This window comes from Oreochromis niloticus, linkage group LG3 (genome assembly GCF_001858045.2).
Source record: "Oreochromis niloticus isolate F11D_XX linkage group LG3, O_niloticus_UMD_NMBU, whole genome shotgun sequence".
Taxonomy (NCBI): domain Eukaryota; kingdom Metazoa; phylum Chordata; class Actinopteri; order Cichliformes; family Cichlidae; genus Oreochromis; species Oreochromis niloticus.
The window spans coordinates 14823608-14834191 of NC_031967.2; the positions used below are offsets into that span (position 1 = coordinate 14823608).

At 37.0% G+C, this 10584-nt stretch overlaps 1 long non-coding RNA gene across 2 annotated transcripts; it reads right to left on the reverse strand.

Annotated features, from left to right (window-relative positions):
- Positions 1 to 3221: 3221 nt before the first annotated feature.
- On the reverse strand, positions 3222 to 6574 carry LOC109197637 (uncharacterized). 2 transcript variants are annotated; one of them, XR_002058740.2, is made up of 5 exons: positions 6480 to 6574; positions 6290 to 6394; positions 5365 to 5515; positions 4872 to 4929; positions 3222 to 3880 (listed from the first exon to the last, which is right to left on the reverse strand). It is a non-coding gene; the product is annotated as an uncharacterized LOC109197637 (long non-coding RNA). The 2 variants fall into 2 exon arrangements; XR_002058739.2 differs by having other exon boundaries at positions 6283 to 6394.
- Positions 6575 to 10584: the final 4010 nt, after the last annotated feature.

Consider the following 10584-nt stretch of genomic DNA (forward strand, 5'->3'; position numbering starts at 1 on the left):
GGAAATCAACTGACCAAGGTTTGTCCAGTGCAGTGTTATGAAATGTATATTGGTTTTATGCTTACAGATATGTTTTTCTTGACAGAGGGGCTCTGCAGAGGTTAGACAAAGCAGAGAAAATATGTGCTTTACATTTTACTGTGATTTACTGGGATATTTGTTGCCTGATGTTTAGCAGGAATGGAGAAATGGAATCAAAAGGAGATGCTTTTGCTGTTTTTGTAATGATGTAAGTAATCTTCAATATTATTTATTTGCTTGGTTATATTAGGAGTGTTTCTAAGTGAGGGAGAGAGGAGTCATCATCCAGGTAAAGTGACGTGGATCAGTGGATACACTTGTCTCCCCTTTAAAGGAGATACTCTTAGAGAGAGATGATCCGAGTCATCCTTAAATGTTAGTGCTTTCAAATACACAAACATTTTTAAAGGACAAAAACGAACATCCAACTTTGACTGTAACACAAAAATAAATCTTTGCATGTGTGTTTTCAAACTCTCAGATGGGCAGTATATCAGTCTTGGACTGTCTAACCTGCAGGAGCAGCATTGAATGACCACCACACATGAGCTTGTTCCTGCAACATTCAGCATCTGACCTGTCATCTGTGTGCTTCTGATTTTGGTAAGTAGAGTTACCTAACTACAGTAACTCTAAACACATGCCATCCATTTGTAACGGCCTGGTTACTTGCTGACAGTTATTGTAGAAACCATGTGGTCAGCTGACCTAACACTGTTTCTTCTTCTTCCCCTTAATGTTGAAGTGTCAAATGCTAAACAGCTGGAGAGGAAACTACACCAGTGTACTACTGGGATGTTTCAGCAACACGTGCCAGACACTGTTCCTTCATGGTGACATCACCAGAGACAGCCCCGCCCACTTCACGACCTCGCCATTGATCATGATGATTATAATGATCATAGCGAATGGAACGAAGACTGTAAAAATCCATGACCAGAATGTTTAGATGCTTTCTAATTGTTAATGAATACTGAGACCCTCTTTCTGTGTTTTGTCTGGGGTTTTTTTTACCTCATTTGTTACTAACAAAGTTCACCAAACTCACACAGTTTACATTCTGTATGTTTCCATCTTTACCAGCCACACTCTAACTGCATTTAAGAAAATAAACCTTAGAAATCGTCGTTTTTCTCTTTTGCAATTGATGATAATTCAGTAAATATACTGCGCTGCTTCCTTTTATTGCGTCACACATTGCTTTAAGTTCTTCATTGTCCAGTTATTTTTTACTGCTGTTTGAATTCACTGTATGTTTGACCCTGTAGACTGTTTAATGGACTGCTTGTCTTCCTGTTTGTAACCGCCGCCTGTTTTTGACTAAAGATTTGGATTTCTGACTTTAACACAGCCTCTGCGTGTCCTCCCTTTGTGTCCTCTTCCTGTGTGAATGTGTTGCATGTGTCACAGATTCATTTTATTAACAGCTTTCCCACAGTGAGTTGCATCAGCATTCATTCACACCACATTTCAGAAGGATTCAGATTAATACAGTGATCTTATAGCCGGAATTATCCTGACAGACTGCCACTGTAAATTATCTTTCATCAGGTCAATTTTAAAGCTCAGTATTTCAAAGCAGGAGTTATGAAGAATCATATTGGCATTAGGACTGTAACAATATGTACTTACAAAGTCAAAGTTTTCTAATTATGTTACAATATTGGAAGACAACTTTTAGTGTTTTCCACATATTAATTATACTGAAATAGAGATGGTGACCCTAACTGTACAGAAGCACTAAACAACTGACAATCTAACAAACATTATTGGCTCGAGCCGTCACGCACAGTGAGTCTGATCCTGTGCTGTGAGAGTCTGACAAGCATGTTTCTGGTCAGTTTGGAAGAAATAATATCACAATGTTGATCTTTTTTCAATATTCCTTTTCTTTTACAACAGTAACTGTAATCAAAGTTACTTATGTTCACAGCATATAATAATGCTGACAGTCCAGGGCATTGTGGTCTGTTGAGCTAGGGTTAGGGTTAGGGATTCAGACATATGTAATCAATATTACTCTTGCTGGATATAACAAACACCTAGGAATTCGTATTATAATTCGATTTTCATGAAATATTCACATTCAGTATCAGTCATTTTATATTATAACCACGTATCCACCCAGGCTCATGGTGGAGCAGAGCTCTGTCCTGGGATGCTTGAGTGAAAGGTAATGTACACCCTGACCAGGTATCCAGTCTGTCAGAGTTGTTTTCAATATTTGGTTCAAAATATGAGTGAAAACAAAAATCCAACTAGGATTCTTGCATATGATGAATTAGGTTTGTCTGTATTTGGACTGTATTGTCCAGCTGATCCATCAAACCCCCAGCAGGTAAACCTTGTTCACGACATAACACGGTATCAATGTAAAAAATTAAACAGCAACAGTGTAAATGTAAAGTGCATTCTAAACTCCTCTTCAATAAATTATTTGGATGTGCAGAGAGTCATTCAGGACTGTAAAACGTGAACTACAGAACCCAGAGTCTTCACCATTAAATCTCTGGTTGCTTCATTTTTCTATCTTATATCATATACTTTAAAGATTTTAGTAAAGTTGCATTGTCACGGTGAGGCAAAGTGTTTTATGTGTGTGTGTGCTTGCGTGTCATGAACGGCTATTAAGCCCTATAATTAAAGAACAAAGCGGGGTTTGAGTTCGAGTAACAGCAGACTGTCGCTACTTCTAAATGGAACGCAGCATTCCTACGGCGGACAGCTAATAACAGGAATCGGACGCGCGGTCCACCTCAGTCCACAGCGAGCACCAGAGCAATCGCCTAGCATGACCTTAAAAACATATTCTTTATTCATAGCTATCAAAAACGTGAAAGTGTTACAGCTGCAGAGAGCTATGGCGGTATCTTTGGAAGCTGTTTACATAGCTAATAATATACGATGTAACCATGGAGACAGTCAGTCACGTGAGCTAGCGGTGCACGTTTACTACAGTGAATAAGGTGATTGCGTGCACAGCGTCCACACGCTGCAGAGGGTAAAGACATTACTTCAATATTGTTTTATATTTATATATGTTTGCCTTCTGTTGACCATCACCTCAGGTTCGCCATTACAGTTTCAGCCTACAAATGTAAACTGTCTAAATATGAACACATTAAAAAAATAAAGTTGTTTACAAACATTCATGTCTCAGAAATAAGCACAGCTGTTCATGTTTGTGATTATAGGTTTATTTGTAAGAAAATTATGAACTTCATATTGTGTATCTAATCAAAGAACATTTGACAAGTCTGAGTCATTCCTTTACCCTATGAGAGCTGGAATAAATATATATCCTGACAATTACAGTTGAGCAAATGTCAGTTGAAACAGTAGAGACGGGTAGAAATGGGATCAGATTAATCTTTGCTTAGTCAGACACCTCCTGTGTTCAGTCCATCACATTAAAAAAGAAACGATAGCACGCTCCGTGTGATTTTGCATCCACTTCCAAATCGTGGTCAAGCAGCCCAGTCTCATAAATAGGTAACAGAAATGTCTCTTATGTAGACGTGTACAGTGTAGTGTAAGCATTAAAAGATCAAACAGGAAACACTAACATTTATGTTAAACTAATTTTAATAAAAAATGAACAGGTGCTTTATAGATTTAAAAGACAGAATCTGAAAACAACACATTTTTGGTCTAAGTGGTCAAAGTAGAAAACGAACCATACCATGCACTAATATTACACATCTCGATTGTTGTGGTGAACAGACATGTTGCTTTTAAAACCAGTGTGTGAGCATGACTGTTCACTGAGACCATGAACGCCACTTCACTGAAGCATTCTTCTTCTTCTTCTTCTTGCCATCAAAATGGAAGCAGAAAGAGCACAAGCTGCTTTGATCTACTGAAAGGAAAAACCAGAACATCTGAGCTGAAACCAGTCAGCTGAAATCATTAGGATAGAAACAATAATTCAATGCAGTGTCTCAGGTAGCTTAGCCTGTTACAACTGTTGATACAAGCTAAATACAGTTAACACAGTGTCGGGGAACTCCAGTGTGGGAACTAGTGGCTTTAGGTTTGTAGTCATTTAACTTTCATCCATTCATTCATTTAATTCAGGAGGAAGAAACGTCAGGTTGGAGCAGGCTGGTTACATGCATCTGGTGCGGTGCTGTCTTTAACTAAATGACTTGGTTCACTTTATGGCTGGGCTGTATGTGCGGTTATATCATGTTATTTGGGCAGGAGTACCTGTCCCCTGTTAGGCTTAGAAAGTTTCTCCAATGGTTTCTCCATAAGCAGAGCTTCTAACTCTTATAGCTTCTAGCATATCTGTGGCTGTGCAGGCTGATAGGTTTTTGGTTGCTCTTTCTACCCCACACTGGTTGCGAGAGTGTAAATAGCCCCACTAGTTATTTTGGGTTGCAGTTAACTTGGGAGGAAGGGGTGGTTCTGCCATGACTAGATGAATAACAATTATCTGGGATACATAAATTTCATAATGCATGCATTTATCTCTATCAATTAAACTTGGCCTGAGGGCTGCCATTTTTTACATTCAGTTATTTCTCTTAGAAATGTTAGATCTAAATAATGAATGTGTTACAGTTAAAGTGAAACACTGGTCAGTGTAAATGGCTCATTGGGACACAGAAACCTTTCAATTAAATCCCATCACCTGATATCGAGTGTCAAAAAATATCAAAGCTGTAAAAGCTGTTTACAGTCAGAATTTATAAAAACTATGATTGTAAATAAACTCAAACAAGTGAGCTTTTCTCTTGTGCTGAATATCAACACTGTGATTTCTTAAACTGTAAGCTTTACTTCAGCACAACCAGTTGTAGAAGCCGTAACTCCAAATGTCTTTTGATAATAAGAAAAAAAAAAACCTTTTCAGTACACAGCCTGAAGTTCTTCTCCGACATCTTCTGCCATCGGCTTTGTCTGCTGGTTTGAAGACAATAAACCACAAAAAAGATATATTTAGTCACTTTGTCTGCATCATGCAGCTCGAATGTGTCATGTAACGATGTTGAATAGCCATTGTTATCCCTCTGCTGTGTCAGTAGGATTGTACTGTACAGCATCTCATTGGTATGTCAGGAATGCTTATGTAATACGATAACAGACGTCTGGTCTTACATCATTAAAATATAAAGGGCAGGAGATATTTAGATATTTTTATATTTATATTATATTTTATAGCTGACAGATAATTCTAAATAGATAGAATTTACTAAATAGCTGGATGAACATGAAAAATATGCCCATAATCACAAATGACCATGAGAGCCAGTAGAATTAATTCAACTGGACACTCAAAAGGCGTCTTTAAATGTCCTTTAAGTGGCAGAACAAACGAACAAACAGTTAATCGCTTACTTGAGATGAAATCTGCTCAGCTACTTTGAAAACAGCTTCTAACTGGTTCCTCCTTTAACAGGATGACTGCTCAGGGGTAAGGCCATCATGCAGTCCTTTATGGTTCTGCTTTGATTCACCAGGAACTATTAGGGAAACCTTTCAGCGCCTCCTGTGAAAGACACAGGCATAAACATTTATTAACATGTTCCACAGTCTTCCAGTTTGATTTTCTCATCCTGTGGACAACAAAGTACAGAGATGCAGGTTTATTGTTAACTTTTGTAAGGTTTATTTATTGAACATATCCAGCTGCAGCTCCACTGTGAACCTGAACTGGATAAGCACTTAAGAAAATGTGTCAATAAATGCACATACATCAGCTTACTATATTTATCCAAGCAGACTGGATCAATACTGCTTCACTGAGTTAGAGACTTTAACACTCTCTTCTATGTAAGAATGTCTCGTGCTGATATACCTGCAAACTTGACAACAAAGGTCAAAAGACAAAGGTCCTCTATGTCAGCTAACACACTTACATTTATGTCACACTTATTTCTGGTTTCCCATTGTTATCATTATTACTTACATTTTGATTAGATACCTTGAATTTGTAAATGATCAGATTACATAATTGGAATACAATGTATCCAATACAGGGTCGTGGGAGGATGAAGCCTATCCAAACTGATACAGGACAAAGACAGGAGAGGCTGCCAGTTTATAACAGGGCTAACATGATACGTGTAACAGAAAATCCACTTAAATGTTTGATATTTCTAATAATATAATAATCTAATAATAATAATAATTTCTAATAATAATCATAATTATGACTATTATGTAAAATATTATTTAAAGGTTTCTTTATAAATACATTTCGACTGTTTTTTTATAACCCCTAGAATATAAACCTGAGCTGTTTCAGATTCTGACCTCTGACCTCAGTGACCAGGCTGTATCCTCACTGCAGTTCCCTCTTGGAAGGACTTCTGCTTCTTTTCTTCCCCCAGTGTTGACCGCCTGCCCTTAATATCACGTACTGTACCTGAGGAACAAAACAAGACAAACACTTGCCTTCATTTAAGAAGTACATTCATACAGAGGTAATCTATGGAAACACACTAGTTCACCCTTTGGGAGGAATCAGTTCCTGTGAAACATTTCTGTAAATGAACATCGTGTGGAGAATGAATGAGTTCTTCAGGTGACTCAGCAGTCCCACACTGACAAATGAAACTTCTGTGGAAGAAGAATCTGGATTTTTTTGATTTCCAATCCAGATAAACTATTAAGGATTAACCAACAGTGCTCATCTTTGCTCTTCTGAAATCTGTGTTAAACAACAACAAACATAAATTAGTAACAAAATTACAGCTGAGTAGAGGCTTTACAAACCACCAGCAGCCATAATGCTAAATTTTAATCTTCAAATGTTTCTGAGCCATCTTCAACCTGTTTTTAACAGAGAAAAGTCCCACACTCAATGCAGCCTGACTGAAATGCTGATTCTAGATGTTCAGCACACACAGAGACACAGAGGTACTGTTTAAAGTTTAGTGTTAACCTGAGTCAGTATTACAGAGTCTGGCAGTCTTTGCATGATGTCCACGTCTCTGTAAGTTTCTAGCTGATTCTCAGGTGTGACAGGTGTGTCAGCAGGAAAGAGTAATAATAACCTGAGGCTTGTCATGCAGGATTAAAGGAGCCAGACTTTGTTCACACAGCTAGGACTGTATTTTACACTGACCCTGGGTCAGTATAAGTATCATACATTTTAAACGAAGCACTGAAACTTGCACATATTTATTACAGATGCATTGAAGCTAATCGAGATATTTACTGTCAATCTGTGGCTGCGATTAATCACTTTACTGGAAACTTTATTGACTAGTAACTTCATTAGTCATGACAGAAGCTAATTTTTCTGTCCTAACATCATTTAAACAGTAACAACTTTACTACAATATAAGCTAACGTTTACACCGTAACTTTAAGCTAGCACCATAAAGACGGTAAAACGCGTAATAATATCTACAAATGCATCTTAAAGCTGTTATATTAGCACTCGGTGTATTACTAACATAACCACATTAACATTATTGACACTCGCTGACTTTTAATAGTCATTCTATAAATGCTGTCCTTTTAAATGGCCTTACCTGTAAACACTGCTGTATCCACCGGATTCCAGCCAGAGTGGATTCTGGAGTCTTTCCACGCTCCTGTTAGTGATCCTCCATCTGGATGGATGATAACAACCTTCTGAACAATCTAGCAGGTGGAGATGGCACATATCTATGGGACTGATTTCTGCTAATAACGCCCATTGTATGGACTGATAACATTTGAAGCGGGCGAATAAAGTCACCCAGTGGCTAGCTGTGACATTACCCAGCATACATCACTCCCTCCATAAATGCAATAAACGATACAAAAGTAATGGCCTATAATTAATTTATATGCTGTATTTGCTGTTTCTCAGGTAGTTGTTTACATTATATAATTTCTGTATACGTCACTACAATGTGATTGTATACGGACAACAGGCTCTTCCGTGGCAATCTCTCGTCGTCAATAAACAACGTTTAGGGAGCTCTATAGAATTCAATAAGAGGACCCTGCACGTCAATTCTTGACGCGAGGGGGGTACCTTGCACGTCGATAAGTGAAGCAGAGGGAGCCTGACCATGCGTCACACATTTGACGAGTTGCGAGTGAGAATGTGTTGAATATGCAGCTATTGTGGTTTCCTGGCATAAATAAATAAATAAACAAAAACAAACATGAACGTAAAAGAGAATGCTTTACATATTGTTTGAAATCATACTACGTTTGAAATCATATTAAATCTCATAAATATTTACAAAAAATCACAACCTTGTAGGTTTTATAAAAGTTATAAATATTTGTAAAATTTTAGTCATATAAAGTGTTAATGCCTCAGTTACACTATCTAAATTGAAAGTGTTGTGTCCGAACACTTAAACACTGCTGTTTTATTCTCCTTCACTGTGTCCATCTGGATTACAAAGGCCATTATATAACACTTTCTTGTAAACTCACAGTGATGGACTTTTTCTAATAAGCAGTGCAAAAATAAAAGAAGAACTTCTGGGACGTCGAGTTTGTAGGGTGGAGCTGGCAGAGTTTCATTCCTAAACGGAGACAGTTAGGGCGGTAGGTAACAACAGGTCACAAAAACAAAACAAAACAAAAGTTATAAGCTCTACTGTATTTCACTTGGGAGTGGCCAACTGGAGATTCAAGTCAGATTTTCTGCATGGACTTCACAGGGATTGCAATTATGAGGAGTTTATTGTGAAAATGTGCTGACAAGTAGACAGACATGGTATCTGGTGAAATTAAAGTGGATTAGTAAATCTATAAATACAATGTTGTGGATGCCATTTGATTAATAATTGATTTCTATTTTGAAGTTTTTTTAACACCCTGTTTTCAACCATTAGTCACATGCATGTGAAACACACATTAACATGTTTTGTTTAAGTATGTATTATGTAATTGAATCTTTCTTGTACTTAAATTGTTAGGCAGTTTATGTTCGCTTGGTATATGAACTTGTTATTTTGTCCTTTCCCTGGTTAATCCTAACTTTACTCTGATTTGAATCTTGATCTGAAATAAGTTGATTACCATTATTTCTTTCTTCAGGTAGGAGATATGAATTCACTCATAGAGGGTGCTATTAAGTAGCCTTGAGCACCTGCCCCTTTCCTGATGTGTTAGGCTATTATATAAACATTGGTAAGTTGTATTGTGGCAACTGACGAATTGAAACAAATGAGCATGCTGTGTGTGCAACAGCACAACAAAACATTACTTCTCCTTTTATTAACTCCACAAGTAAAAACTATCTAATATGCATTTATACATAACTGATTATTATAATTACGATATTTAAAAAAAAAACACAGTGTGTTTTAAAGAAAACACATTAAACAGATTATATCTATATTTCAAATATGACAAAATGCAGATTTTACAGCAGCAAAATTATTGTATCTCTACAGAATCATCATAAAATACATTATTTTGTATTCATTACTTTATTTTTTATTCTGATTACTTTATTATTATAGCACTAGGAATAAATAATAAGGGAAGGATTCTGGATCAGCATAGCCATAGTATATACAGTATTCTGGAAAAGGTATAAAATGTCACTGTATGTGCATGTGTGTGTGTCTTACGTGTATGGATTTTTTAAAAATTATTACTCATGATATAACATTGTCCAGACATGCCCTGTAAGGGCACGAGGAGGAAACAGTGGCAAAAGGAACTGGGTGAGGCTGTTAAAGGCAGTGGATCCTTCACCAGCTGGATTAAAAAGAGCACAGGTAACAATAACACATGTACCAGTTGTTGCATTGCAGAGGGATTCAAGTATAAAAATAATAATAAACACAATTTTGGTTTTATAACATTTTTATATCATTACTTTATTATGGATTAGGTGCAAGAGTTGTTAAGTGTGGATAATTAAATAATAGATTAATGCAGTAGCAGATTGTGCCTTGTTCTCAGATGAACAGCAGGTGGAGAGTGAGAGATGAGATGAGGCGATGGAAGGAGGAACAGGCAGAGCCTAGTTTATTTCCCACAGACATGTCTTACGGTTCCAAGTGCTGTCACCAATCTTTGCAATTTGTTATTATCTCATAACAATTCTTTGATGAGCTACCATCTCTCCTATGGACTTTTTAACGTCTACAGTCCAGATCAACACAGTCCTGCCCTCCAGCAATCTCAGCTGCAGGAGCAGCAGCAACCCTTCAACAGCAACATTGTACCCATCAGGTAAAACATTGGCTGTGTTTGCTTTGCATTGTCCCCACCTAATGACAGTGATATAGTATGATGTGATTCCATATTAGATTCCTGATGAATGTGAGTTGTTGTTATTCAGCCTAGTTCTAATTAACTTTGAGCACCCACCCCTTTAAACATCTCTGCACGCCCCTGATGTGTACCTTACTTTACTTGACCACACTACACTTGGACAATTTACTTCTTTATGCTTGTTTTCTTTAAAACATTTATGATTTTCATATGATTTGTAAATGCAATAAGAGGACTGAGCTTTTTTTTCATATATTTGATTTTGATATATATATTGGGATTGAGCTTTTTTGACATGTTATTCAGTTAAACTATTAAAATAGTGCAGTCTTTAAAATGAGCAATTAATTTTTAAAGACCTGTGTTTTTTCT